The sequence below is a fragment of the Spermophilus citellus genome (assembly GCF_964194105.1).
Source record: "Spermophilus citellus genome assembly, chromosome: 3".
Classification (NCBI taxonomy): domain Eukaryota; kingdom Metazoa; phylum Chordata; class Mammalia; order Rodentia; family Sciuridae; genus Spermophilus; species Spermophilus citellus.
In genome coordinates, this window is record NC_138184.1 from 77,709,514 (window position 1) to 77,736,732 (window position 27,219).

Below are 27,219 nucleotides of genomic sequence, written 5' to 3' on the forward strand. Positions count from 1 at the left end.
CCGTAAGTCCCGCCCTTGTTTCGAGCCGCGGCCCGCTTTCCGCAGCCTGCATCCGCCCGGAGTGTGTCGTTGCTAGGGTGACAGTACCTCCCGGCTAATGTTCCCAACCTGCAAGGGTTCCCTATGGATTAACGTTCCGCCCAGGCAAATTTTCCGCACGGATCAATCTACCGTTCCGGGCATCATTCCACTGTCTTTACCGATCCTCCGGGACCCACGTCGCCTCGTGCGTTGGGCTGCAAGAGGCATCATTGGGTAGGAATCTCGTAGGTCCATTCTGAATGGAAGTGTGTGTGTGTGTACCAATCCATGCCTTTTCTTACTAAATCTCCACCAGACCTGAAAAATACTGTTCCCATTTTACAGATGCCACCTAAGGGAGTCCTTAGCTAACTCTGCAACCCTCCCTCTGCCTCAGAATGCACACTCCTACCCTCCTTCTTTCATCCCCAAAGTCCTTAAACTCACCACCATTTACCTTTTACACTTGATGTACATTTTGTGATATTCCTGCCATCCACTCTAGAATGTAAAGTCCAGGAGGCAGAGGTTTTGTTCTTGCTCACTGCTCTATCGCAGAGAGAAGAGTAGCACAGGATGTGCAATGGATGTTTGCTGAACGAGGACACTGCGCTTACAGTGTTTGCCCCAAGGCTACATATTGTAAGTGGCAGCGCTAGAACTTGACCCCGTTATTATACATTCTCAAACTGGAGGCTTTTCCAGTTCACACACTGTCTCATGTCATTGTTCAGGCTTGACTTGTGGTAGGATTAGTACTATCTACCTCACAAAACACAAGCCATGCAAAAGAGATAATGGAAAGCATTCTGCCAACTCTAACTAGTTACACTCAAATGTATGAGATCTCACAGGTCTTCATTTATATATTTATTTTAAAATTGGATTGGGAATGTAGCTCAGTGGTAGAACATTTGCCTAGCATGCAACAGGGCCCTGGGTTTAATCCCTAGTACCGAAAAGAAAAATTAAGTGCTTACCACTTCCGTGTCCTGATGTAACTTTTAGTCTAGTTAGGAAGGCAGATCATCAAGGATCACAAAGAGAATTATATAATTCAAAATGGCAATGGATGCTATAAAGAGAAATAAACAGCAGGGTACTGAATTTACACATCAGGGAGGCAATTCCCATCAGACTGGTGGAATAGCTTTGTGAGATCTGGTCCTGGGAACTGGTGGAATGTAGGGCACTAAAAGAACCTCCGTCTGAGAGGAGGATGGAGAATGGTACTCTTTAGACAAGATTAGGACCCTCTTTAACTTCTTTGGGATGTTTCCTGGCAGGTCAGTTATTTCATGCTGGGTTCTAATGTGTTTAAAAGTAGAAGCAAGTCGTGGAGCAGAGTAACACCTAAGCATTAGTAGTTAAGTGCTCACTTCTCTGAGCCTCAGTGCCTGTATCTAGAAAATGAGGATGATAAGAGAATTGACCTCTGTTAGAGGACTGAATTAAGAAAATGCTTGTAGTTGACATCACACAGTGTAAGTGGCTTACATGTTAGCTCTCATTTTTGTTTGTTTGTTTGGGGAAATATGCCTTAGAAAACTGGGTTTGGAATGGACCCTAGAAGTCATGTAGTCAAATAGTTTGTGTCTTATTGAGATGCCTCGATTTCTTTTCTGTCTTGTGCTGCCCATCATTGAACTATTTCTCAAATTCCCTTCAATTAAAGGATGTGCAAAAGAGACATAGGAGGATAAGCAGAAAGAAAATGTGTTATATGGAAGCACACTGCATGACCTTTCTGTTCCCACCTCAAAAATCTTGAGGTGGGAACAGAAAGGTCATGCAGTGTGATTTACTTACAGTTCTCTTTCTTGAGAACTGTACCCAGCAGGCCTCTGCCTGAAGCACTCCTTAGGGTGCCCATGCCTCAAATCTCAAAGCCCTGCAGTCACTCTGTCTAGTCTTCACCACTGTCTGCATTTTATTCTCTCATTTTTTTCTGTTGTCATTGTCTCCCTCTCTTACCTCTGAACCCCACAAAGGGAGAGACAACATTGGGTTCACTACTCTGTCCTCAGTGCCAGAGCAATGCCTACAACAGAGCATATCTTCAAATATGTGTTGAGTGGATGTGAAGCAATAATGTTGAGGAAGTAAAAGAGAAACATGTTTGTCAAAAAGGGTTGAAGGAGGGGCTGTGGTTGTGGCTGTGGCTGTGGCTGTGGTACAGCAGTAGAGCACTCGCCTAGCACGTGTGAGGCCCTGAGTTCCATCCTCAGCACCACATAAAAATAGAGAAATAAATAAATAAAATAAAGATATTAAAAAATATAAGCATAATATATTTAAAAAAAAACAGCCTGTTTTCTCCACTTATGAACTTCACATATGTTTGCACACTGCCAACAGAGTGGACCACTCAGAATTAAATATAATAATCTTGGCTACAAAATTCTCATCGCTCTTGATCTTTTGATGCTTGGTTCATTATACCTTGCATTTTGGTGATTTCAGAACAACCCTTATCTCCCTAACTGGACAATAAATTCCCTCTATCAGAGTTGCAGGACATCCAGATTTGAATTTCAGATAAACAATAAATAATGTTTAGTAAAGGTACATCCCAAAGATTTGCATGGGGTAACATATTCTATATTTTTTATTTGCTCAATCTGGCGACCCTACCTTCAGAGCATAATCTAGAACTTACTCACCTCTCTACCCTTCTCTTCCCATGTTCAAGCTGGCACGTGTTTTACACACAGTAGGTGCTCAATAAACTCTTGTGCAATGAATAATTACATGACTACAGACTGAGGGACTTATATTCAGGTTACAACATTTCAGGAGACATACTCCCATTTATAGTTTTTTTCTATAGAAACAAAAGAAAAAATGGAGAATCTGGTCATGTGGTAGCTTCCAATTAATTAATTAGTTAATGTTAAATAAATATATAAAACATTACATTTTCGTTAGTTGTAAGCAAACAATTCAATGGCATCAAATACATGAAATACATTCACAACGCTGTGTGACTATCATCACTATCTAGACCTAAAACCTTTCATTATTGCCAAGAAAAACCCTCTATTAAACAATAACTCTTCCTCCTTACCCTCAATCTCTAGAAACTTCTTTTTCTGTGTCCAAGAATTTGACTATTCTCAGTGCTTTGTATAAGTGGTATCATATATGTTCATTCTTCTATGATTGGCGTATTTCACTAAGCATGTTTTCAAGGTCCATTCATGTTGTTGCATATGTAAAAGGTTCGCTCCTTTTGTGGCTAAATATTGTTCTGCTATGTGCACATACGTATGTTGTTTATCCATTCAACTACTAATGGGCCCTTGGGTGGTTACTGTGAATGATGCTGCAGTGAGCGCTGGCATATAAATATCTGTTAGAGCCCCTGTTTTCAATTCTTTGAAATATATACCCAGGAGTGGAATTGCTGGTCATGTGGTAGTTCTATATCTCAGCTTCTGTTTTCCACAGTGACTGTACCACTTTACACTCCCTCCAGCAATGCATGTGTGTTCCAGTTTCTCCATATCCTTTGTCAAGACTTGTTTTTATTTTTTTCTTCTCAAGTTATAGCCATCCTATTGGGTATGGAATGGTATTTCTTTATGGATTTGATTTACTTCAGAGGTGCCAATTTTAACTTAGGAAAGAAATGGTTTGTAACTGTGGCTTAGAAAAATAGTTTTTTAAAAAATATTTTTTTTGTTGTAGATGGACATGCTACCTTTATTTATTAATTAATTTATTTTTTATGTGGTGCTGAGGGTTGAACCCAGTGCCTCATGCATGCTAGGCAAGTGCTCTGCCACTGAGTTACAGCCCCAGCCCATAGGAAAATACTTTTAGCAGATTCTTCAGTTATAAAGGCAAAGCCCAGAACACAGTCTGGAACAGAAAGTTAAAGACAGCTAAATTATTCCACATTTTTATTATGTGTAATACTGATTTTTACCTGGTATCTAATAAGAGACATGTGGTGAGGGCCTTGAGAGAGGATGATATCAGAGATGGGAGAAGAAATGGGAGGAGGTCAAATCCAGCATCAAGATATCAGGAGGCTCACAGGATGGACAGTCAGTGATACCTGGTATCTGGGTTTCTGTGGCTTCCTATGCTGTTATAATTCCAAATCCATCTTAACCCCAAAAGTTTGGTAAAAGGGGATTATGTACAACACCTTAGATTAAGAGTGCTTTAGGGAGTGAAAGGGGGAGATTGTGTCTGTATGTGGGGTGAGTCACCTTCAGAATGAACTTCAGCCTTAGGAATGTTGAAGATACCACCAGGAGCCAGGAGAAGATACAGAAGGAGTACTGGGCAACAAGTGACCACCAGGAAAAAGCTCAGTGGTGCTAGAGAAAGCTCCAGACATCTCATCGTCACCACAGAGCTGACGCTGTCAGGTTTTGGATGCCCGGAACCTGTTCCCTCTTCCTCCAGCTATAGCTGGTGACCAGTGGGAAAGCACCCCTTCCTCCCAGCCTGTGGGGTCCTCATGCCTTTGCTCTGGGGGTGTGCACATGATCTGCACCTGGCCAACCTGCATTTTCCATCCCTCTGACTGCAGCATCGGTTCAGGACAGAACATGTGACCAAAGTTGGACCCATGAGAGGTATCTCTAGGCCTTTTTCCACAGCTCTTGAGGAGGATATTTTTTCTGCCTAAGTTGTTAAGGGCCATCTTTGCCACCCATTGAGCCAATAGAGAAGCAAAGAGGTACAAGGGATCGGAAGATAACATGGTACAAAGTCTGATGACACCGAGCATCTAGCCTCACACTCTTGGGCCAGGCATTGAAGTCACATGAGCCAATCAATTTAGTTTTTGCTTTAGCTTATTAGTTGATTTGGGTGGCTCTGATTTTTACCCCAAAAGATCCTGACATGAGAGAGCTGTAAAAACTTGAGTTGAACCATCTCATCAAAGGAAATCGCTGCTTCAACTATTGTCCTTTTGCTTTGCCTGAAGGAGGGAGGACTCGATCATCCTCGTTTTCAATCCCTCCTTCTCACGTCCTTAGTTTTACATACTGCATTTAGGTATCCCTTGTACCACCAGCTGACATGAATCAGAATTCCATGTAGCCCTCGTGTCCTTTGTGTGAAAAGGCTCATTCATGCCCAGGGAGACGGCGGGTCAAGGGCAATGGTATTTGAAGAAATTACCCTGATTTCTGATGTTGCTGGGTGTTGAGTAGTTCCTTAGAGGATGCATCAGGTACTTGTCTTTATATTTTAAAAATGTTAAAACCCTGGATACAGAGTGTCAGAGGATGAGAAGAGACTTGGTTTTAAAGATGTTCTATATTTAAATTATAGCTGCAAGCTGTGTATTTTCACCTACATTAACAGCAGGGAAGCAGCTATACTTTTCTGAACCATTTGCCTTCTTAATTGGTAACTAAGATTGTCTTTTTCCATTTTTTCCCCTCAGAAAGAACCACATTTATGCTCTTTTGGTCTGTAACAGGGTCAAATTTAGTTACATCAACATCCTAATTTTAAAACCATCAGCTCAGCAACTTTTTCCTTAGTTACTTGAGCACAGCTACTTGGAACACATCAAAAATTATGCTGATTTTTGCTCCTGCTGGGCATTCAGAATTTCCTTAGAGGATGTGTCGGGTACTGTCTTTGCCTCAAGATCATGATGAATAGAGTTGACTCCTTCACTGAAGGAGTGACTAAAGGATACATTAAATCCCAGACTTGAGGAGTTAAATGAGACATTTGACATGCATCAGGAATTGGCAAGCAAATGATCACCCGCTGGATTATATGTCTTGAAGTTACAGTTTTTCTGTATCTATTCCAGGGTCTGGAAAGCTGCCAGACACCATCAATTTCATTACTACATGCTTCAAATTTTCCTTTTGGAAAGTATTTTCCTCTTTCTCTACCCTACACTGCCCTAAACAAAATTTAGAACGAAGTGGTTATAAACATGGAATCCAGAGCCGAGATGTTAGAAAGTGAACTTCAAGTACTTACCCTGTTACTTTCTGACAAGGTGACTTGACTTCTCTGGGACTTGGTTTTCTTTTCTCTAAAATGGATATAATCACAGATCCTGCTTGGGAAGGATGCTGTAAGGGATAAATGAGATGATACTCACGCCTGGTATAAATGTTGCCCCGCCAGAAACTCACTGCTGGTTTAACTATGCACATCCTCTACTGAGAACCGGAGGTTTGGAGTAAGGTTATGCATCTGTGACAACGTCTGTTAGTTAGTACATACTGACAGAGACTAAGGGTGTCTTCTGTTCTATGTCAACAGTGCTGGGCTTCACACTCCTTTGAGTCTAAAAATTTGGTAAAGCCAGTTGAAACAGAGATACAGCTTACTGGAGTGGCCTGGACATGGCAGGAGGGAGGTCAGGGTTACGGTGTGGTTGTGGGGTTCACCTCTCTCTGTCTCACTCAGTCCTTTGGCTCAAGCACCAGGGTTCCTATTTCTCCTTCTGGGGAAAGGAGTCAGTTAGACCCAGTTGGGCTTTGAACCCTGGTTTGTCTTCTGTGACCTCAGACACAAATCTGGGTGCTAGGGGTTGAGTACTAGCTAGGGGTTGAGTACTAAGATCGGTAAGTCACTGCTGGAATTTACTCAAGCAACAGGCTCTCCAGTTACTGTCCTTTCAAATTTTGAATTCTTTCTCTAATATCAAGGCAATGATCAGTGGCAAACTATTCCTCCTAATTAAAGTTTTGTCTTTTACCAACATCTTCTCCACCAGTAACTACCATTTTACTCTTATAAGTCTGATTTTTTTAGATTACATTTATAAGTGAGATCATGTAGTTTTTTTTTTTTTTAGAGAAAGAGAGAGAGAGAGAGAATTTTTCAATATTTATTTTCCAGTTTTCGGCGGACACAACATCTTTGTTTGTATGTGGTGCTGAGGATCGAACCCAGGCCACACGCATGCCAGGCAAGCGCTTGAGCCACATCCCTAGCCCCATGTAGTGTTTTTCTATGCCTGCTCTAGTACACTGAAATAGGATCCTATTAACATTTATTTTTTAGTTGTAGTTGGACACAATATCTCTATTTCGTTTATTTATTTTTATATGGTGCTGAGGATGGAACCCAGGGCCCAGCATGTTTGAGGTGAGCTCTCTACCACTGAGCCACAACCCCAGCCCCTAATTTATTTTTTTCCATCTTTTTTTTATTGGTGCATTACAATTGTACATAATGGTATAATTATTGGGGTTTGTTGTTACATAGTCACCATGCACACAATATAACAATATAATCTGGCCAATATCACTCCCCACTATTCCCCCTTTCCCTCTCTTCCTCCTGGTCCTTTTCCCCTACTCTACGTATCTCTCTTTAATTTTCATAAGATTGCTGCCTACCATTCTGTTAGGGTCTGTAAACAAGTCTGGATGGTGCCTGGCAAATGTTAGAGTCTGTAAACAAGTCTGGATGGCGCCTGGCATTTTGCCAGAGGGAGTGGTTTGTGAGGTGGCGCCAGCGAGCCATTAAGTGTGGAGATTCCTTATTGGTTGACTGCTGTATCGAGTTTATGTTAATTAGATAAGCTGTGTGGAATGTATATATACCCCTCCTGTCCTACAATAAAGGGCTCCCCCTCCTGCTGTATCAATCTACACAAGTTGCTCGTCACCCCCCTCCCCCTCCCCCGTTAGTTTGCTGCAGCCGGACTGTGGCAGATGGTGGCCCGTACGGGGAGCCCTGGGACACTCGGGGGTAAGTGACGAAAAAAAGCTGCCCGTCCATAGATAGGACAGGAGCAAATCTGCTCGTCCCTAAGCAGATAGGGCGAGAGGAAAAATGGCCATTTCGAGAAAATGGAGAGGATTGATACAGTATGTTTGTGTCTTGTTTTGTCTTGGTGTATTGTATTGTCTTTGTGATAAAAATATGGAAGGGGTGAGAAGTAAATTACTAAGGGAAGAAGGCACCCCAGTGGAACCAAGAGCAGTTAGGGCATGTGTTGATGGAAACCCAGGTGTGGGGAGCCATTCTCACACATGACTGGTAAACTCCCGGTTTGGGTGTGAGGCGCTCTGGCTAAACTGTGTCGGAGCTTTCCCGACCCTCTCCTGGTGCGAGAGCCTGTCCGTGTGGGGGTGTGACTGACCACTGACCCCGGGGGCCAATCACTGACCCTGACCTTGGAGTGTTGCCCTCCTCAACCTTCATTGGATGGAATTTTCCCCTGAATTTCTTGTTCCCCAATAAAAGGCTACTCCCTGGTGTGCTCCCTCTCTCTCTCTCCTGCTAGCCCTGAGTAATCCTTGCTGCCCTACCGGGTGGTTCGAGGTGGGAGCCAGAGGGGGAGCCGTCTTGGACCTGGACATAGAAAAAGGTAACTGAGTCTGTGTGTTTTATTATGATCTCACTAGCTAACTTTATGCCAAGAACCTCTTTAATGAAACCAGTGCGCTGGTCGCATGGTGGAATTTGGTGCCCAATGTGGGGCATTCTAGATTAGCTAGGTTGAGTGGGAGCGCGCTATAAAGATAAAGGAAGTGGTGACAATTTGGGTCACAAAAGTACCTGGAGATATTGAAGGAAAGAGACGTTAAATTAATTAAAATGGGAAATTCAACTTCTATGGATAAGGAAATGTGTCTGACTATTTTAGACACTATAATTAATCAGAAAGGAAAACAGATAAAGAAAGCTCAGTTATTACAATTCTTAAAGATTGTAGGCGAATTTTGCCCTTGGTTTTGTGAACAAGAGTCTCCAAATTTCCTTGGGAGAAACTAGGAAGGAAGTTACAAAAAGTTTGTCTTTCTAATGAATTACCTGGAGGCATAGAAAACATTCAGAAAACTTGGATGGCTCTGGAAGTTTGTCTTTTCGAATATATGGGCCAGAGTTCGTGGCCCCCTGAAGACCTATTAAAAGGCATTCAAAGAGCTATTAGGTCTATTCAAATGGAAAATCTGCCTGAGGCTAAGTTAATTCCCTTTCCCTTGAGCCGTTTAAAAACAAAGGCTCTAGGGGCTAAACCAAAGGTTAAGAATGTGACTTTAAACTTGCAGGATCAGGCTAGCCCGCAGGGAGATTATAGAGAAGAAGGTCATAGAGGAGAAACCTCTGCAGTCCTAGAAGGTCCTCCAGAAGAGATAGACGATCTTCCTGGAGAGGAAAATCCGGAAGAGATTCTTAGAGGGGCACAGAGTTCTTCTCCGCCATGTGGCTTAGAAGCCCAATTTCAAAGTGGCGACAGCGCAGAGTCTACCCATGACTTGCAGTCCGAGGGAGAAGAATCAGACGTTGAAATTCAGGACTTACAGAGAAATTTTAACAGGCTGTGTTTAACACCACCTGCCCAGGCTATTCAAATTTGGCCATTACCTGCTAAAAGGACAAAATTTAACAGGTACTCTGAATTAACAATGACTTTTCTTACCCCGTTCCAACGAGGTATTAAGAAAGCACAGGAAGCTGGGGAAGATACTAGCGGTTTTCAACTTTTTCCAGTTTTTGAGCAAGTTAATGAGCAAGATCAGAGAGTTAGGGTTCATGCTGTAATCCCATTTAAAACCATTAAGGAACTAAAAAGTGCATGTGAGACGTATGGTCCGAATACGCCTTTTGTACAGAGCCTGATAGATAATATTTGCTCCCAGCCCCTCCCGCCTAGTGATTGGATTTCCTTAGCTAGATCTTGTTTGAGTGGAGGAGATTTCTTACTTTGGTGTACTTACTGGACTGATTTTTGTACTGAACAGGCAGAAGAAATAGAAGTCAAAATTTACAGATGCCGGTAGAAATGTTTTAGGAACATGTGAATTTGCTGATTTAGAAAGACTGTTAAATTATGAATTTGTAATATACGATCAAATAACTGATTTTGCGAAACGTGCCTGGAAGCAGATTGTCTCTAAAGACCAATCCAATTTAGTTCTTACCAAAATCAGGCAAGGTGAACTGTACTCAGATTTCGTAGCTTGATTGTACCAGACCACAAACAGGTCGATCAGGGACCCGGGGGCGTGTGAGTTTATTGTTAAGCAATTGGCATTTGAAAATGCGAATAAGTATTGTCAGGATGTTGTTAGGCCACACCGTAAAAAAAGGGACAGTTTCTGAGTTTATCCGCTTATGTTCTGACAGACTGTACCCATTTGCAGACAGTAGCCCTAGCTGCGGCACTAAAAGAAACGTTAAAGCCTCAAGATTTCGTACGAAAGCCCCGCAGGAGATGCTATGTTTGCGGGAAAAATAACCATTTTGCCTGCGAATGTCACATGCGCAATTTTAAGTTCAGGGCTCCATCTACTGATGATAATAGATATTGCAGGACTCAACCCCATGTGGCGGATCAAGATGGTGCGGATCAGCCCACCTTCTCCCCGTCATTTCCTCCTAGCGGGAGGGCAAAAAACTTCCAGTGGGCCCCTCCCCTGGCTGAGCAACAATACGGGGAATTCGAGGAGAGGTCGCATAGTGTGACGTCACTGGTGCTGACCAGGACAGCCCGCGATTTTTACTGGAACATAGATCGCAGACAGTTTTCTTAGGACCTTCAACGACAGTTGAATTGAATCCTGAATCAGGACCAAAACAAATCCCTACTGGGATTTTCGGGCCTCTTCCTGATAATACTATAGATTTAATTTTGGGACGTAATAATTTAAAGGGAGCCATTGAGGTGATACCTGGTGTGATAGATTCAAATTTTAAAGGACAATTAAATGTTACTGTAAGGTCCAATTATGCCCTAAGGCTCATTCCAAAGGATACATTTGCCCAATTGATTTTATTGCCCTGTGATTCAGAGAAACGCCCACTAGTAAATTCAGTGTCTAAACCACCGGACAGAGTGTACTGGTCGCAGTTAGTGTGACAAGAACACCCTTTATTAGAACTTAAAATTAATAATAAAAAGTTCCTAGGGATTCTAGACACAGGAGCTGACATCTCAGTCTTTTCTAGTAGATTCTGGCCTAGGAACTGGCCCTTACATGTAGCACCAGCTAATCTAGAGGGAATAGGACAGATTTCACAGCCTGCGCAAAGTGTCAACTATCTCCGTTGGGAAGATTCCGATGGAAACAGTGGAGTCTTTAAGCCTTATGTGTTAGAGTCTTTACCAGCTAACCTATGGGGAAGGGATATTTTAGCCAAAATGGGATTGTTATTAGTTACTCCAAATTCTATAAGGTCAGTTGAGGAAGTTAATCAGAGGTATTTTCCTGGAGATGATAAGGAGACCCTTCAGGGAGAGTATCTGTTTACAAACCAGTCTCCACGACAAAGATTAGTAAATGCTCCAAGCCAAAATTTTTACTAGGGGCCCTGAGTACTTCCCCGATTCCTAAGATAGCTGAAAAAATCACCTGGCTCACAGAGGAGCCTATATGGATTTCTCAGTGGCCCATCTCAGGGGAAAAACTTAAAATAATTCATAGGTTAGTTGAGGAACAACTTCAGGCTGGTCACATAGAACCAACACTTAGTCCTTGGAACACACCTATTTTTGTTATTAAGAAAAAGTCAGGAAATTGGAGATTGCTACAGGATTTAAGGGCAATAAATCATGCAGTTCAGCCTATGGGATCATTACAGCCAGGACTTCCCTCCCCCACAGCCATCCCTTTAGACTATAGCTTGATGGTAATAGATTTAAAAGACTATTTTTTCTCTATAAGGTTACATCCTGGAGATTGTGAAAGATTTGCCTTCATTGTTCCAGCAATTAATTTTAAAGAACCTGTTAAAAGATATTGCTGGAAAGTACTCCCCCAGGGAATGCGTAATAGTCCTACCCTGTGCCAAAAATATGTCGACCAGGCGATAGATCCCATAAGAAATAGCTTTCCTGATGTGTATATTATTCATTTTATGGATGATATATTATTGGCTCGTGCTAATCCAGAGGTGCTTTCAGAAATTTTTACTCAGTTAAAGGCTTCGCTTACAGCAATGGGTTTATGCATCACTCCTCAAAAAATTCAAAAGGTGCCTTCTTTTCTATATCTAGGTCAGATAATTCAAGGACGTACAATCCGTCCTCAAAATCTTCAGATAAGAGTTAAGGAGTTACATACCCTTAATGATTTTCAAAAGCTATTAGGAGATATTAATTGGCTGAGGCCATCCTTAAAACTAACTACTTCTGAGTTAAGTCCTTTATTTCAGATATTACAAGGAAATCCTTCTCCAACCTCTCCACGTCAGCTAACCTTAGAAGCTAAAACAGCTTTAAGGAGGGTTGAACATGCAATTAAAAATGCACAGCTTACTAGAGTTGATCCTAAAGAAATAGTGTATTTATTAATATTTCCAACTGAGTATACCCCAACAGGAGCCATATGGCAAAGATTAGGAGTTATTGAGTGGATTTATTTATCCCACTCCCCTCAAAAAACATTAATTCCTTTTCATGATTCTATAGCTCAATTAGTAATTAAAGGTAGAACTAGGATTTTGCAATTAATTGGATCTGAGCCTGATATCATAACTATTCCATTTTCTGTTCAACAGACTAATTGGCTTTTTCAAACTTCTAGCTCATGGCAGATAGCTTTTGCTGATTTTCCTGGCCAGATAGATAGCCATTATCCTTGTGACAAGATTATCCAATTTGCATCATTAACGTCACTTATTTTTCCAAAGATTGTACGTGCTCATCCAATAGATGAACCTTTATCCGTGTTCACGGATGGTTCTAACTCAGGTAAGGCAGGTTTTTATAGTCATGTTCACACAAAGGTAATACAAACTTCTTATACTTCTGCCCAAAGAGCAAAGCTTCAAGCTCTGATTTGTGCCTTAAATTACTTTTCAAATGAGCCTATTAATATTTATTCTGACAGCTTATATGCAGTCAGAGTTACCAAAACTATTGAAACTTCAGTTATTGGGTATACTTCATCACAAGAGTTATTTGAATTATTTCATAATTTACAGAAGGCAGTGCTAATGCGAAAATACCCATGTTTCATAGGACACATACAAGCTCATACTAATCTTCCAGGACCTTTAGTTTCAGGTAATGACAGAATTGATAGATTAGTAACTTTTTGTCAACAGATGTCTTCATATGACTGTGCACTAGCTTCCCATTCCTTGCATCATCAAAATGCTTCAGCCAGACTGCGGCACCTTTCTTTTCCTTTTTTCTCTCTGGCTTCCACATATGAGAGAAAACATATAACCCTTGACTTTCTGAGTTTGGCTTATTTAATGTAACATAATGCTGTCAATTCCACCCATTTTTCTGCAAATGACATAATTTCATTCTTCTTTATGGCTGAGTAAATCTCCTTTGTGTGTACATGTGTGTGTGTGTGTGTGTGTGTGTGTGTGTGTATGCCTATATACATATGTGTGTATATATATACATGTGCATATATATGTGTGTGTATATATATGTGTGTGTGTGTATGTGTATGTGTGTGTGTGTGTGTGTGTGTGTGTGTGTATATATATATATATACATTTTCTTAATCCATCTTTCATTGTTAGACACCTAGGCTGGTTCCATATTTGGCTATTGTGAATTATGCTGCTATAAAGATGAATATGCATGTATCAGTGTAGCATCATGACTTTAATTCTTTTTTTAATTTATTTTTTAGTTGTAGTTGGACACAATACCTTTATTTTATTTATTTATTTTTATGTGGTGCTGAGGATCAAACCCAGGTCCTTGCATGAGCTAGGTGAGTGCTTTACCACTGAGCCACAACCCCAGCCCTGATGACTTTAATTCTTTAGAACTAAGTGGTATATATAGTTGGGTTATATGGTGGTTTCATCCCTGGTCTTTTGATGAGCCTCCATACCAATTTCCATAGTGGCTGCATGAATTTACAGTCCTACTAACAGTATAAAAGTGTTCCTTGTTCTCCACATCTTCTTCATATCATCCCACTTATATTATACTAAATTTGTATTTTTCTGTGTGCATCAAAACATCTGGAAGAATATATCTGAAATAATAGGATTATCTCTAGATATCAGGCTGGTTTCTATTTCCTCTTTTTTACTCTTCAACATTGTCCAAATTTCTCTATCATTATCATATGTTATTAATTTGGTACTGGAATACAAAAAAACAGTTATTTCCTACTAGGGAAACAAAAAAGGAAAATATTAAAAAAATACTTGTGAACATGTTAACAGTGTTTGTCTTTATACAGAGATTTCTTATACTTTTTTCATTCTTATACCTTATACTTATTTTCATTCCAAAATTTCTTTAATGAAGATACATTACAGTAGTCTCATTTTATTCTTGGTTTTGCTTTCCAAGATTTCAATTGCCTGAGCTCAACCAGGGTCTAAAAATATTATGTACCAAATTCCAGAAATAAATGCTATTTTGAGTATGTGATAAAATCTTATGCTATTCTGCTCTGCCCTGACCAGGACATAAATCATTCCTTTGAAAAGGATATGAATCTACACTGTTTATTATACCACCTACCAAGTAGCCATTTCAATTATCAGATGAACTATGGAGGCATCTCAGTGCTTGTGTTCAAGTAACCCTTATTTTACTTAATAATGGCCGCAAAGCACAAGAGTAAGGACGCTGACAATTTGGACCTACCAAAGAGAAGTCACAAAGTGCTTCTTTAAGTTAAAAGGTGAAAGTTCTCAATAAGGAAAGAAAAAAAAATCATATTCTGGGGTTTCTTGGGTAAGTTATTATGGTTAATTTCTTACTATGTCTCATTTTTAAATTGAACCTAATTTAGGTATGTATATATAGGAAAAGTCATAGTATACATAGGGTTCAACAGTATCTGAGATTTATGGCATCCACTTGGGGAAATATTCTTTATAGATAAGGGGGGATTATTGTTCTGCTTTTGTTTTTATTAATGGTTGTTACTCCTTATTTTATTTATTTATTTATTTATTTATTTATTTATTTATTTTGTGGTGCAGGGGGATTGAACCCAGAGCACTCTACTCACTTAGCTATTTGACATTCCTACAACTACACCAGCTACATTTTGTCTTGTATCTGTTTATTCCACAGTTTTGCATCTCTGTATTTATTCTTTCTTTGTTTTTTTGAGGTGGGTATCTTACTATATTGCTGAGAATGGCCTCTAATTCCTGGGTTCAAGGGATCCTCTTGTCCTCCTCTTGCCCCAAGTAGCTGGGATGACAGGTGCATGCCACTGTGCCCAGCTACAACATCCCTTTATTTTTAACCTTTCTGAGCCTTTTAAAAAGTTTATCTCTTATATAATCTCAAAATTATGTTGACCAGATAATTTTTCTTTTGTTATTGTGGTAAAATGTCCTTAATATAAATTTTACCATTTTAAGTATTTGTAAATGTACACTTCAATGGCATTAAGTACACTCACAACATTGTGTGATCACGACCTCCTTTCCAGAACGTTTTCATCATCCCAAACAGAAACTCCATAGCTGTTGGACAGTCCATGTCTTCTGTCCCCAGCCCCCAGGGACCTCTGTTCTACTTTTTGCCTCTATAAAAGTTGTGTATTCCAGGTATCTAATAGAAATGGAACATACAATATTGTTTTGCTTTTTTACACTCTTTTTTATATTTATTTTTTAGTTATAGATAGTCACAATATCTTTATTTTATTTTATGTGATGCTCAGAATTGAACCCAGTGCCTCACGCATGCTAGGCGAATGCTCTACCTCTGAGCCACAACCCCAGCCCCTCTACACTCTTTTAAACAACTATTTTTATGGTTTGTAGCCATCTCAAAAACTAGCAGAAATTACATGCACACTTGAATGCAATCAGAAAACTATCATTTTCCGTGACCACGTATCCTAACATCAATCACTCATAAAATATGAAACAGTGTCTGCAGTTTCTCAAATTTAAATACTGCACAAACTTCTTTATGAAGAAAACATTCATCTGTTGAAAGGGAGCACTATTTGTCCGACTCGAATGTGAGTTCATCCTTTTCAGATTCTCAGATCAAAGGATTAGCAGACACGTGGAATCCTTGGGCTCAGGGAGTCACGCACCTGCCCTAAGACCTGAACTGGGATCCGCAGGGGCCTCCCTGGGAGGCCGGTTCCAGGGCGGACAAACCTCCGCCTTCTCCTATTTGGCCCTGACACTTTCTCTCCAATCCATCAGGATCATTAGACAGAGACTTGGGGAAAGGGAGTCTTCATTCCTCTGAGCACACGACGATGCGTCCTGTGAACACCCCCAGCGACAGACAGCCCCGCCCACCACGTTGAAAAGTGTCGGGCGACTGCACCGCACAGAAGTCCCTGCTGAGGAGCCCCTCGCCTCCTCCTCTCAGAGACCACTCGAGAGAGACACGCGCGCAGGGCTAGCGAAGCCTCTCAGTGGTGGCGCCACCTCTGGCCGTGCTGAGTAATGCAGACGGCGGGGTCGGGGACTCCAGTTGATGAAAACTGACAAAGTCTCTCTTAGCTCAGTGGTAAAGCGCCCAAGAGTTCAGTCCCCAGTCCCAGCAACAATTTAGGGAATCAGTAGTAGCAGTTCTAAGATTCAGAAAAAGGGAAATAAGCAACCTATCAACCTGTCTGCAGAGTTCAAGGAACTAGAAAAGCAGGACCAAACTGGGCCCAAAGGTAGCAGAAGGAAATAAGTAATGATTAGAGCAAAAATAAATAAAACAGACTTAAAAGATTATAGAGAAGATCAGTGAAACAATAAACTGGTTTTTGGAAATGGTAAACAAAATTGACAAAACTTTAGCTAGACTGAGAGAAAACTCAAAAATTATAAATGAAGGAGAAGACATTGCAAGTGATACCCAAGAAATAAGATCATAATAGACTCTACTACCAGAGTGGAGTCATCTCCTGGGCACCATCCTCCGGGGCTTCCACAGGGGCTCAAGACCTATCTCAGGGATACAACAGGGTCTCTCATTGTTGACTTCACTCCTCTCTCCCTGGTCTTGTCCTGTCACCCCTCCTTCACCTACTCAGACTTTGACTTAATTATAGCAGAGAAGAGATTTCGTTTGGTGATATTTCTCCCACTGAATCGACTTAAGTCAAATCCTTAACAGTGTCTTTTTCTTTAATAGGGAGATACCATTAAATTGCCATCACTCTATATTAGATTAAATCTACCATATTGATTTTATGAGTTTTTCTTAGAGATCCTCCTGTCATTTGTGAGAAAGGATGGCTCTTCTGATATAAGGGATACAATTATGTCTTTGTTTGTAATCCTAAACTAGATTATTCAATATGGTTGCATCTGCAATTTTATAAAATGGTATAAATTCCTCATATATCAAAATCAAAGATCACAGATGTGTGAATCCCATTGAATAAATTCAGGTAAAAAATTATTTACTTCTATTTGCTCATTTCTGATGCTGAAAATTTTGAGAACTCCTGAGAAAAATAAAAAATGACCATTCTTCTTCTAATGGGTTTAAGGTACTTTACAGGGTGCCATGGATGAGCTGAGTCAAAGGGTGGGGAGCATTTTCTCAGAGGCTTGTGTGGGCAGATGGTGCATTATGCTTTCTTCATTGACATCAACCTGGAGTCATTTCTTTTTTTTAAAGATAGATGCAATATCTTTATTTATTCTTTTTAATGTGGTGCGGAGGATTAAACCCAGTGCTCCACACTTGCAAGGCAAGCATTCTGCTACTGAGCTTCAGCCCCAGCCCCTGGAGTCTTTTAATCCCCTTCTGTATACTGGGATTGAATATAATCTTACTATTTCCCCCTCTTTGCAAATGATCACAAATTAAATGAATTTTCTCTGTTTCATAAAAAAAGAAAGACCTAATTTTGATCCTTTTCAACCATGTCTCCTCATGGGATGAGATGACTCAAGAAAGAGTTAGGTCTTGATCAAAAGGACTGATCTGTCAGCAGGGGTCATGGAAGAGGCAAGACTCATTCAAGTCATTGTATTAACTTGCACCGAACTTTTTAAAAAAGCTGTGTTTACCAATTTCAAATATGTGGGATGTAAAATGTATCTCGAATTAAATGAGTTTCCTTTTTTTTTTTGAGATTCTGGGGACCAAACTCAGGGCCTCACCTGTGCTAGTTAAGCACTCTACAACTGAGCTTTAACCCCAGCTACATTTACATGTTTTTCAGCTCAATTTGTAAAGAAAAAAAGAAAGAAAAGTCTACATTTTTTCCATCAAGAAATTTCTGGAGATTCAGGAATAGGGGGAAATGTGTATGGTTGGTATTTCAAATCTGGAATGGAATTGCTTTTGGCTCTCAATATGTTAGATTTGACTCCCTTGTACCATGGGCTTTTATGATCCAGGAAAATATTTGTGGCGGGGAAGTAATATTTGCTCACTTAACTTGTTTTCATATATAGAGGATAAAATGTGTGGGTCTGGGATTCAGGTTTTTAAGCAGAACATGCTCCCTTACACAACACACCAGGCATTGTAAAATATACTTGTCTAGATAGCAGAGGAGCAGCATCCTGGATAGCATGGTGTGTGTGCTCACTCTAAAAGTCCTGTGAGAACCTGTTGCTCTGGCAATTGGGGATGCGTATCTTGCCTTCCATTCTGTCAATCTGTGATCTGAGGAGGTTCAAACTTAAGAGGAGTTTGACGGTTGTCAGGTTCTTACCCAGTGTCCTCCAAGATGGGAAACCTGAACTGCTGATGCAGAGGTATACCACCATTGAGCTTTTGAAGGCCGTTTCTTCTAATGGGCTGGCTAGCTCCTACTCAATCTATTGCTTTCATTCCCCCACTCTGGTTTCTCTACTGATTTTGAAGTGTGTTTTATGATTTTGTATTATCATTCCCCATTTAGATTTTTCATTCTTCCATCAGCTGGTTGCCTTAAATAGCTTCCTAACTTAGAAAAGTGTACATTTTCTAATGTCAATTTCATAGACATTTTTTTTAAGAGAATGAAATACCAGGACTCACACCCAGCTGCTTTATCAGATCAGGAGACTCTAGATGCTATATCTGGCAATAGATGTCCTACAAAAGAAGAATTAAAGGCCAAACTCTTCTGAACATAGACATCAAAATCCCAAATCCTGGGTAGTCCTCTGGGAGGGTAGTGGGGTGGGATTGACAGACTATGGTTGTGGTTGGCCCACTCTAAAGTAGATAAGACTCTGTCCGCTGGCCCTGCAGGATCTGGTGGGGGATGGGGAAGCACACGAGCAGGAATCTGCCCAATGAGAGCTGGTGCCACTGGGCAAGTTCTCAGCCAGGCAGTTGTCCAGCTACTCAGACAGTGGCTTAGATCAACAGTCCCTAGACATGGGCACATGCCAACTTCTTACTCTGACAGTCCAGGGGGCCCCTTGACCCATTAATAAGCATTATACACTCATTTGGGAGTGATTACAAGGAAGCAAGTTAATTCTCTAACCAGCCATCAAGAAGTGGCAGTTGGTTTGGAATGTCGCGAGATTTGAGTGAGGCTGGGAGCCCCGGGGTTGTCAACTGCTCATCAGGAAGGTTCACTGATTGGCAGTTAACAGCGAGAAGATGCTGGGGCAGGATGGTCACAAGAGTGGACCTCCCCCTTGTCCTTCAGAGAGGCTTCATTTGTATGAAATGATCATATTTCAGGTGAGGGATTGAAAGGTTAATAAAATAGGTACTTGTCACTCCGTTTTTCTATATGCTTAACAAAACACTGTTGAAATCTTAAGAACTGTTTGCTAATCTTGTTCCCAGAATGTGCTGTCCCTAACTGTGGACTGTCTGCTAATCTTGTTCCCAGAATGAGCTGTCCCCAACTGCCAAACTACAAATTGTAACTTCTCTCGCTGCCCTCTCCAGGGAAAGTATATAAGCTCTGCTCAAGCTGTTCTCAGGGCTCCATCTCTCTTTGCTATAGAGAGCTCGGGCCCCAGCATGCTGGTCTCCAAATAAACCCACCCTTCTGCTGTTGCATAAGACAGTCTCTTGTGGTCTCTTACTCCGACGTTTCGCCGGACCCTTACAGGATGAAATCTAAAGACAGTTATGATTTCAACTTCTTTTAGCTCGGTCAGATCTTCCGGGGCTTCAGACTTTACTAGGAAACCTTGGGGTAGGAGGATTTGAGAGTAAGAAGGGCTCTTGGTTCATGGTTTTAAGCCATCATCTCGAGGATGCAGATGTTCTGGGATCTTTAGGGAAAACATCCAAGGGAAACATTTCCACTTCTGCCCCAGATCTATCACCCATCAGTGTGGTGAATCTGGGAAAATCACCTAAAGTCTCCTAGTTCCAATTCCCTAAATGGTAAATTTTGGGTTACAGTCTCTGCTCTGCCTATCCCTTGGGTAAGATATGGGGTCATAGGCAATAAGAGGTGCTCTCCACGAGCTACAAGGATTACTCCCGTTTGAAGGATGAAGAACAGACTTTAATCCTCCATTGCTCTGTAGCCATGTCTGTGTTCCACCCCTATCAAAGATTTCGCTTATCATCCAGACATTTTATTTATTTATTTATTTATTAGTTGTAGTTGGACACAATACCTTGATTTTATTTATTTATTTTGATGTGGGGTGCCAGGGATTCAACCCAGGGCTCTGCCTGTGCTAGGTGAGCACTCTACTGCTGAGTCACAACCCCAGCCCCTTCTTCCAGACATTTAATGAGTGAGTATTTTAGTGCATTTCAGAAGCACCTGTTTTCTTAAAGCTTTGCCTGTACCTAATTATTGTTAGCCTTTTAATATAACATAGGTCAGATGGACATCTTCACTTCTCTAAACGGGGAACTAAGGCACAGGGGGGTTTGTTTCGCCTTCTCAGGTGTGCCCAGCTTCCACACTGGATTCGAACTCAGCCCATATGGCCCCAGCTCTGTGCCCTTGGCCACTGTTCTCTCTGCCTTTCTATATATCTCACCTCATTGAAGGCATTTTCTCACACAACAGTCTGTTTAGTTTTACGTTCACACCAAACTGCAGAGATTTTTTTTTTTGAAGTCCGGCTCTGACTCAGGTGCTTTGCTGTCCCAGTGGTGAAAAGTCAGATCAAAAGTTTGAACTCTGGGGCTGGGCTTTTTTTAGGTGTAGATGGACACAACACAAGGCCTTTATTTTTTTTATGTGGTGCTGAGGATTGAACCCGGGTCCCACCCGTGCTAGGCAAGTGCTCTACTGCTGAGCCACAATCCCAGCCCCTGGGGTTTTAGCTCAGTGGTAGAGCGCTTGCCTAGCATGTGCGAGGCACTGGGTTTGATCCTCAGCACCACATAAAAAAAATAAATAAAACAAAGGCATTGTGTTCATCTACAAGTAAAAGAACATGAAAGAAAGTTTGAACTCTTAAGAACATTCAAATTCCTTTATTCTAACTATTTAGAAATATACATTGCATTGTTGTTAACTCTAGTCACTGACTGTAGAGAGAGCATAGGATGATACTGTTCTACTCTGAACTTCTATGAGATTGATTTTTTTTTTCCATCTGTGAGATGGTACTGTATTTTTCCTTGTGTTCCTGATTTATTTCACTTAACAAAATGTCCTCTAGATCCATCCACACTGTTGCAAATGATGGGACTGTTCTCACCACACACACACACACACACACACAAAATGGAAATATCGAGGGGCTGGTTGTGGTATCATTGCATAATATTCATATGTAGGGAAACTTCACGTTGTCCCCCCAAATGCATGAAATTATCACATGTTGATTAAAAAAGTTTTAACATTGGGGACTGGGTTTGTGGCTCAGTGGTAGAGCACTCGCCTAGCATGTGTGAGGACCTGGGTTTGATCCTCAGCACCACATAAAAATAAATAAATAAAACAAAAGTGTTGTGTACAACTAAAAAAATTAAAAAAGATAAATAAGTAAAGGTATTGTGTCCATCTACAACTAAATTTTTTAAAAAAATGTTTGAACATTGAATTAATGATTACTAATTACCCTATGGTCTTCTGTCAACAGCTGTCTCTATTTTAATACATTTCCCAGGGTCTTGCCTCAATGACCTGGTTACTCCATGGTCAAGATATCCTCCTGACCACTGCAAGCCATAGTCCAGAGGAATTCACTTCTGACCACCCAACTTTGTTCACCCTGCTGAGGAATCAGATGAAGGTATGCTGGAGATTTAGTCTTTGAATTCAATCATCAATAATGATTTTACTTTATTCAGAATTCCATAGCTCAGAGAAAACTAAATGTTCCATACCATATTCTCTTTTTATTTGATGTGTACAAATTTAAATTCATTAAGTTGATCAGCATTCCTAAAACTCCAGAAGTAAAGATCTATTTATGACTTAGTTTTGTACACTCTTCATAGTAAATAGGTCTCATTCTGCAACAGTGATTCCAAATTAAAAACCAAAGGAATAGAAATTATTTAGAACAATTTTAGATTAAAATAATAATTGAACAGATAGGGCAGAATGTTCCCAAATTTACTTCATAACACCTGTTTCCTTTTAAAAATACAGTTGTTTTGGGTGTGGTACATTTGTTACAAAGGTTGAACCAATATGGATAGGTTACCATTAGCTAGAGTTCAAGTTCATCCAGTGTTGCACAGTTCTATTGGCTTTGACAAAGGCCTAATGTCATTTATCACTATTACAGATAGGTCAACATAATGGGTGGAAGCATCTTGGACTCGTGCTTTCCTCTTTGAAGTTACTGACTTTTTTTTTTTTTTTTTGGTTCTGGGGATTTAACTAGGGGTGCTTAACCACTGAGCCACATCTCCATTCCTTTTTAAATATTTTATTTAGAGACAGGATTTCACTAAGTTGCTCAGGGCCTCACTAAGTTGCTAAGGCTAGCTCTGAATGTGCAATTCTCTTGCCTTGGCCTCTGAACCGCTGGAATTTCAGGCAGGTGCCACTGTGCCTGACTAAAGTTACTAATTTTTTTTTTTTTTGGTGTCAGGGATTGACCATTGAGCCACATCCCCACCTCTGTTTTGTATTTTATTTAGAGATAGGGTCTCACTGAATTGCTTAGTGACTCACTTTTGCTGAGGCTGGCTTTGAACTCAAGATCCTCCTGCCTTGGCCTCCCGAGCTGCTGGGATGACAGGCATGTGCCACTGTGCATGGCCTGAAGTAACTAATTACTGATTCAGTTTCTTTAATAAATGTAGGCCTATTCAGATTATCTTTCTCCTGGGGTAAAATTTAGTCCTTTCTGCCTTTGAAGGAATTGTTCTATTTCCTTCATGCTCTCAGACTCATCAATAGAGGATTGTTCAAAGTATTCCTTTATCATCTTTTAATGTCCATGGAATCAGTAATAATTTCTCTTGGATTATATTATTGGTCCATTGTGTCCTCTTCTTTTCTTTGGAGTTAACATGGTTTGAAGCTGTCCAATTCGCTGATTATTTGATAGAACTAGATTTTGGGATTGTTTAACTCTCTGTTGATTTTCCATTTTTTATGACATTGATTTCTGTCATGATTACCATTTTCATTTTTTTTCTGTGGGCTTTCCATTACACCTCTCTTTTCACCCTAGTTGCCTGAGGAGGAAGCTTAGGTTTTTGAATTCATTTCTCTTTATTTTCTGTACTGTCACGTTCTAGACTAAACACTCAAGGTCGCTCCAGGTGAACTGGGCTGCATGAAATAATCACACAGAGACAGGGTGCTTAACCACTGAGCCACATCTCCATCCCTTTTTAAATATTTTCTTTGGGTCTTGTGACAGCTTCTCTGACGTTAGGGGTCCGTGGAAAGAAAGAGAATGAGGAGCACGTGCTGAACCCTTTTACTGGGGAGAAGCCATTCAGATGAGGTAAGGGGTCAGGTTTCAGGGGTTGAGGCTAGCTTCCTGAAGTCTGCAGGATGTTGACATCTAGGAAGGCCACACCCATCTCATGTGCTGTGTGGGGATCAAGAGCAGAGCAAGGGAAGGGGACACACAAGGGAGTTTCCATGGAACATTCTATCCTAAACAGGGCAAAGGGGTAGGATTAGAAAGGAATAGGTGAGTGGAGGTCAACCCCCGCAGGTGACCCCTACACCTGGAACCATGCTATCGGCGCAGGGACAACGCCCAAGTCACTAAGAAATGTAGTGATTGGTCAGAGCCTCATGCATCAGAACTTGAAGGTCATCCCGTCACTATACTGTTGTGTTCAGTGCTCCAAACTTCCTTCTGAGTATTGCTTTCACTGTATCTCACAAATTTCACAAGGTGAATTTTAATTTCCCTTTGTTCAAAATATGAAATAGGCCTGATGTGGTGGTGCATGGGGAGCCCAAGGCAGGAGGATCTTGAGTTCAAAGCCAGCTTCAACACACTAGTGAGGCCCCAAGCAACTCAGTGAGACTCTGTCTCTAAGTAAAATACAAAAAAAGGGCTGGTGATATTGAGTGCCCCTGAGTTCAATTCCTAGTACCCCACCGGCACCAAAAAAATAAAAAATGAAAGAAAGAATTTCTCTGGAGGCTTCTTCTTTGACCTGTGTGTTTTATTGAATGTATTGTTGAACTCCAGACATTTGGGAGTTTTTCAGGTCTCTTTTTCTGTTGCTGACTTGTAGTTTAATTCCATATTGACACGAGAGCATATTTTGTATGGTTGTATTCTTTTAAAAAATTCAAGGTATGTTTTAGGACCCACAATGTAATTATCCTGAGGAATGTCTCAAGTGACTTTGAGAATAATGTATTCTCTCACTGTTGAGTGAAGTAGAGTACCAATGCCAATGAGGCCTGGTTGACTGCAGTGCTTGTTAGCTTCCTGGGCTGCCATGGCCAAGGGCCACACTGGTGGGCTTGACATACTAGAAGTGCATTGTCTCAGGGTTCTGGAGGCTGGAAATCCCTCATGAAGGCGTAGGCAGGCCCGCGCTCCCTCTGACAGCTTAGGGAAGTCTCTTTCCCCATCTGTTCCTTTCCTGGCCTGCAGCCACCCCACTTCACACTCTGCCTCCATCATCCTGGGTGTGGTCCGTCCTGGATCTTTTCCCTGTTCTTATGAGAACAGCAGTCCCACGGAAAAGGAGTCCCCTCTGTTCCAAATCACCTCCTGAACTGAGTCTATCTCCAAATGAGGGGAAGTTCTGAGGGACTGGGGTCAGGGCTTTGACATGGATTAACAGAGCTGTTGTGTTCAACGCTGTCCCTACTTGTTTTCTTCCTGATGATCTGTCAAGTTCTTAAAAATAGGTGTGGAGGCCTGGGGCTGGGGTTAATGGTAGGGCACTTGCCTGGCATGGGTGAGGCACTGGGTTCAATCCTCAGCACCACATAAAAATAAGTACATAAAATAAAGGTAATTGTCTTCACCTACAACTAAAAGATATTTTTAACACCTGGGTGTTGAAATCCTCCACTGCAGCAGTGGATTAACCTATTTCTCATTGTTGTCCCATCCATTTTTGTGTTTTTCATTTCTTGCCTGGCCCACTCCTTTCCCTTCTCTCATGGACTAAGAAATACGTTCCCGCAGCACCGGAATCATCCACCTCCACTTACCTCAGCCCCGTGTTCACACCAAGAAATCTCCCGAGTAATTCTTCAGCAGCACCAATGCCCTGGCAGTTGTACCGTTTTCTGCCAGACCCCCTAGAGGTCCTGATGGAGGTGATTCTGTTTGACAAGGGAGAGCACCAGGTCCCATCTGTTGCTGAGGTAAGGTGGCCCTGGTGTCTAAGACATAGATGTTGATGTTGTGGTTTCTTCATTTTCACTTGAATCCCCACATGAAATCTCACCACGAACACTCTAGATGACATGTCCGGTTTCCCTCAGCTGCAAGTCTCTTCCCCAAAGATGCCCAATTCAAGATGGTTGCAGTGGGGACAGCCTCAGTTAGCGCTGTTTGGTAGTGAGCCCTGTCCTCAGTAGCGCTTTTTCCTGGTTGAAGAAGAATTTTGTGTGTGTGCCAACAAAATGGACCTGGCCAACCTCCCGTGAGAAGCCCCCATCTTTTTGGCAAGTGTCCTCTAGGCTTTATTTGGGGGCCATTGCCTCCATCACTGAGTCCCATCTGTTTTCTAATGTCCCCATAATGAACAGTAGACCTGTGCACACAGGACTCGGCCTGACAGGACCTCCCAGTGTCTTCCTGTCTGTAGGCGCAGGTGGACTCCACAGCAAGTGAAAACTGTATGTGTCCTCCACTCGCTCTCCTGTCGTGTGAACGTGTAAGTGCTGAGAAAGGCTGGCTTTCCTGGACACTTTTGTCTAGAAAGCCCTCCTGATTCCAGATGCCTGATGGAAAAGGGGACAGGGTTTAGAGAGAAGCTGATACCCCATTGAAGAATGCTGACCACTAACCACTCTTCCTAAAAGTTATGATGTTTGGACAACAGGAAGGACTGTGTCTTTGAGGCACAGTACATACTTGAGTGTTTACCCATTTTTTTTCTTTCTTTCTTTTTTTTTTTTTAGAATGACTGCTTCACACTGACAAGTCACCTTTATCTGGAAAGTCAAAAGTCCTCCTTCCTATTTCTCTCCTGCTCCTCTTCTTTGCCTTACACTCTTGCCCCATGTCCACATCAAGTAATATTCCTGAATGATTCACGAGCAACACCATCCATGTACTACCAGTCACTCTTGTGTTCTCCCAGGTCCCTCAGTGGACTTGGTAGAGTTTGATTCCCCATGAGATGGATAAGGAGGACCCATCTTATGCTCTGGTAAGTTTTACTGCTTTATGTGAGAAATCAAGTATTATTTATTTGGATTGTCTTCTATTGTATTAAGTCATGACCATCTGAATATGTATATCAGGGTTGGCATATACAATTTCCTTTGTTGGGAATTTCAAGGGACAGTCGGTTGCCAACCAAGACTTCATTGAAGACAAAATTTAAAAATGAGGGGTTAGAGATGTGGCTCAAGCAGTAGCGCGCTTGCCTGGCATGCGCAGGGCTCTGGGTTTTATCCTCAGCACCACATAAAAATAAAAAATAAGGATGTTGTGTCCACCGAAAACTGAAAAATAAATATTAAAAAATTCTCTCTCTCTCTCTCTCTCAAAAAAAAAAAAAATTTAAAAATGACAGCCTTTGGGCTGGGGCTGGGGCTCAGTGGCAGAGTGCTTGCCTTGCATGTGTGAGGCACTGGGTTTGATCCTCAGCACCATATAGAAATAAATAAATAAATAATAAAGGCATTGCATCCATTTACAACTAAAACAATCTTAAGAAAAATGACAGCCTTTCTCCACCCTGTATGGTAGCATGCTTTTCCCTCAGCAACAGTTTTCCCTCCTGGCAAAAGAAATTTGTAATTGTCAGCCAACATGGACTTGAAGCATCCACACCTCATGAAGAGCTTGTGTCTTTCCACAGGAGTAGGCTGGCTCTGTTCTTGC

At 41.3% G+C, this 27,219-nt stretch overlaps 1 long non-coding RNA gene across 1 annotated transcript; it reads left to right on the forward strand.

The window, feature by feature from the left end:
- Positions 1 to 133: 133 nt before the first annotated feature.
- LOC308645527 lies at positions 134 to 26,475 on the forward strand. Its single transcript, XR_014021231.1, has 3 exons — positions 134 to 255; positions 21,880 to 22,005; positions 26,289 to 26,475. It is a non-coding gene; the product is annotated as an uncharacterized lncRNA (long non-coding RNA).
- The last annotated feature ends 744 nt before the right edge of the window (positions 26,476 to 27,219 follow it).